The sequence below is a fragment of the Fukomys damarensis genome, unplaced genomic scaffold, assembly GCF_012274545.1.
Source record: "Fukomys damarensis isolate Sample0158 unplaced genomic scaffold, DMR_v1.0_HiC HiC_scaffold_20, whole genome shotgun sequence".
Taxonomy (NCBI): Eukaryota; Metazoa; Chordata; class Mammalia; order Rodentia; family Bathyergidae; genus Fukomys; species Fukomys damarensis.
This window is the reverse complement of record NW_022900932.1, coordinates 659649-663753: the sequence shown is the minus strand read 5'-3', so window position 1 is coordinate 663753 and position 4105 is coordinate 659649. Positions and strand designations below refer to the sequence as shown.

Below are 4105 nucleotides of genomic sequence, written 5' to 3'. Positions count from 1 at the left end.
TGTTGAGACGGGGTCTTGCTATGCAGTTCAGGCTGGCCATGAACTCACTACGTAGCCCAGGTTGACCTCGAACTCTCAGCGATCCTCCCGACTGAGCCTTCCAAGTGCTGGGGGTTACCGGTGTGCACCACCATGCCCAGCCCACTGTATACCCCACACAGCACAACAGACAGCTTCTGGGGAGGAACTGCCAGAGGCAGGACTTGAAGGGTTTTGCTTCTTCTTTTACTCTGAACTTCTGTGCAGGAAGGCTCAGGCTTTCCAGAGATAAAATACTTTTTATTTTCTTTTTATTGAGTTTATTGGCACAATCTAGGTATACAATACAGTTACATTCATCATTGGGATTCTGTACCTTTACATAATAGGTCTTGATTCTCATTTTTCCCCTTGTCCCTGCCCTCCCTTCACTCCCTCCTCCCCTCCCCATTTACAAACACTTTATTTCCATTTTTTCAGTTTCTCATATTTTTTTCCTCTCCCTTATTACCTTTCACCCACCCTTCCCACTTTCCCTACACCTTTAGCCCTTTACTGCCTATTTCACATTATTATCTCATTAGGATCCTGTGTACTATTATAGTTTTTCACACCAGAGAAACTATTCAGTATTTCAGTTAAAGAAATCTCTGTATGAACATTAAAAGTAGGGAATCCTAAAATAAAACTAAAAAGGAAAGTAAAAGAGAAAAGACAATGATGTAACATACAAATAATCCTTAATTCTGGAGATGAAAATGGTCCCTGAACATATTTAAATTTCTTCTCGCTCTTATAGTCTTATCTTATTCTTTTTTTCATTATTTAGAGAATACTTTATTAGTTTCTGTAATCAAACCCACGTAGATGTGTCCTTACATATAAAATACTTTTTTTATTAAATATGAATACAAAAGAATACTAGTAACAGAAACAAAGAATGGCTACATAAGTTTTTAAACCTAAGGCCAATCCATCTAAATCAACTCAAGCTACCATGGAGATTGATTTTGTGAGAAAAACCAAGAGACCACGGTTCCGCAACCTGCCAACCCCAGGTGTGACCTTTTATCCACGATAATGAAGGAAACGTAAAGACGACCCCGTGAGATGCAACGTGGGAGGGAAGCAACAAGGCATTTGGCCTGAGAGAAATGCAAGAGTGAGTTAAGTGCGGACAAGTTCGATGCCTGCAAACCGTCTCTGTTGGCAAGGACCAGCGTGAAGCCCCGGCACTGAAGGGCCCTGACGTTCCACGTTGCTGGCCCTGGAGGGGATGGCTCAGCTCCACAGAGCAGATCCTGCGGTCACTCTGTCGCATCCCACCCGTCCTGGGGCTGGGGACCGGGCCTCCTGCTCTCCGCTGAGCCACCTGCCAGCACGGGCTCCCCTTGATGCTGCCTGTGGCTGCCCTGCAGCAGGGCCGGCCAGAGCCTTCTGGAAGCTTCCCTCCGACTTCCAGAAGCTTCCTTCACACTTCCAGCACCTTGTGGGGACAACCAGGCTCTGCTGCGGCTTGCGGAGTGCTGGGCTGGCTCAGCTCCCAGCAGATGCCCAGGGGCCAGGAGGTGGCACCTGGGGTGGAAATAAGATCAGCGTCACCTCCACCCACCCAGCTGCCGATGCGAGTGTGCCAAACAATCTGTGGCTCCTCTTAATCTCCCTTGGGATTACAATCCGTCCCTTCCTCCAGGCAGGTGAGGCCGCTGGAGCAACAGCGTCTAGGAAACATGGTGGCCGTGGGAATATGCAAGAAAGCCCCACACCTGTCGGTCAGGGCCCCCTGGTTGGTGTAAACATCCCAGGCCTTGGGGCTCACTTACAGAGCTGCTGTTCCTAGTCCAGAGTCCAGCTAGAGCTTTCCGAGGGGTCAACAAACTGGGCTGTGTGCTAGTGAGCTTCCTGTCACTCTAACAAAATACCTGAGATAATTAACTCCTAGGGGGACAGTGACTTCCGCCCCATTGCTTCGGGCCTGAGGTGAGACAGCGCCTCACACCGGGAGCACGAGGAGGCAGAGCAAGCCCACCGTGCCACAGCCAAGGGGCAAGGACAAAAAGGGCCCAGGGTCCCACTGCCCCTCTGAGGCCCAGAACTTCCCACCAGGCCCCACCTCTGCAGGGTCCCATCACCTTGGGGAGACACTTCTCCCAACAGTGGCACCGCCTGTCAGCCAGGGTTCTCCAGAGAGACCCCATGGAGGCTGGAGGAGGGGAGGAAAAGAAGAGGAAGAGGAAACTTTTACCACCAAGTCCACGATCGGCCATGGCCAAGCCAGGGACACAGGAGGTCAGTGGTGGACGCTGAGCAGGGGGAGCTGGCGGTGCACATCTCAGTCCAAGGGCAGGAAAAGGAGAGGCCAGGTGTTCCGGCCCCGCAGGAAGTCAGAAGAGGCCAAAGGTCGCTCCTTCCTTTGCTGTTTCTTTCCCTCCAGGGCCCAACAGGTGAGAGGGTGTAGATGCTCCCTGGGAAGGGCGATCTGCTTCCCTCCACCCAGGTTCAAATGCGGATCTCATCCAGAAACATCCTCAGAGCCACACCCGGGAGGTCTCTCAGGGCTGCGACTGAACCCGCACGCGTGCCAGGCCAGCACTTTGCCTGAGCCACGCCGGAGAGTCCCACCGTCCGCTCCACTTCAGGCTCAGCGGGAGTGAAAGCGGACACAGACACCAGGCCCAGGCCCAGCTCTCTCCTAGTTCTCCTCCTAGAGGCTGCCGCATGGTCCCCAGGCAGGGCGGGGTGACCTCGTGTCCCCAGGGGCTCCACGCCAGGGGCTGCTCACAGGCCCCAGTGAACGCTGTCTTAGGTCAGCAGCGACCAGAACCACACGGGGCTTCCCTCTCAGGGCTGCAGGGCTCAGGGCAAGACAGAGTCGGGCTGAATCCACAAACCCTTCTGCCGTGCTCCACCTCGCCAAGGCCCAGCCCTGCGAGCTCTCTCTACCCACAGATGTGTGCGCTGCCACCGCGTCCTCCTGCTACAACCCTTTGTCAGGGCTGGGGGAAGTTGCTCTTCACCCTGCTTCTCCTGAACACTTGGCGTATGCCATGAATCCTTTCAGGGTTTGAAGCAGGAGACCCAAGAGGCTGCTTTGCTCTGCTGGCTGCCGAATGAGGCCGAGACAGGGAGATGCGGAGGGAGAGAAGCTGACAGGGAAAAGTCAGAGCACACAGTAAAAATGTGGTGTGTGAGCAGTCGTTCCAGAAACGTGCTCGTAGTCTGAAGCACTTGTATTTCAAGACAAATTTCCCCATAAATAATGGAAACACACGATTTATTCTGTAATGCCAAATCTTCATATAAAAACGATTACAACTGTAATATAAGTAATAAAGGCATAGAAAATATAAAGAAAAATGAATTCACTTCCACTTACCTTTGAAAACCTTCACTGCTGGTGTGGGAGAGGAGAGGAGCGTTCCTGTGCAGGACCACTTCCACTGCTGCTAACGGAATCCCTGCTGTCCATTGGCTCACTTTTTCTCTTCACGCGACTTTAATAAGGCGCCTAGCCAAAGACCCTGCTTTCGCCCCCTTTTGAGGATTCTGTGGCACTGTGACATCGCGCTGTTGTAAAACAGATTCGTCACTTAAGCTGCTCATCCACAATCCTACAGTGAGAGAGAGGAAAAAACCACGGGCTCAGTTCTGATCGTGTGACGTTTGGTACTCGGCTTATTGCGAGACGTCCCTCGTTTATCGAGTTAAACTGATTAGAAATGTTTGCTCCTCTCGCAGAACACTCACAATGAAGGCTCCACTGTATTTCCAACTACCATCCTTTCACACTTACACCCAAAAGGGTCTGAGCCACGCCGGCTCTGCTGTCCCTCGCAGGCGTCTGAGCCTGATGGTTAGTGATGCCCTTACCTGGTTACTGCTGAGGGTGCAGAGAAGGGTGTCCTCTCCGTGGTGTCCCTGGCCCCTTCTCCCGCGCAGTGGACTCCCTCAGCCCCTCAGCCCAGCCCCAAGGTCGCGCTGGCAGCCGGCCCTCCGCGGCGGGGCGCTTTCTCCAGAAGTGAGCTGCAGCTTTTGTTGTCCCTTTGCCACCCTTCCTCCCCCGCTGCAGGCAGCCCCAGCGCATCCTTCCCCGCCGTCCTGGGCCCCGGGGGGTGGGGGTGGCAGA

The 4105-nt window shown here is 53.2% G+C and overlaps 1 long non-coding RNA gene across 2 annotated transcripts; it reads right to left on the bottom strand.

Moving 5' to 3' along the window:
- Window positions 1-834: 834 nt before the first annotated feature.
- On the bottom strand, window positions 835-4099 carry LOC104875730. Of its 2 annotated transcripts, XR_784155.2 has the most exons (4): window positions 3850-4099; window positions 3356-3590; window positions 2225-3125; window positions 835-1554 (listed from the first exon to the last, which is right to left on the bottom strand). It is a non-coding gene; the product is annotated as an uncharacterized LOC104875730 (long non-coding RNA). The 2 variants fall into 2 exon arrangements; XR_784154.2 differs by having other exon boundaries at window positions 835-3125.
- Between the last annotated feature and the right edge of the window lie 6 nt (window positions 4100-4105).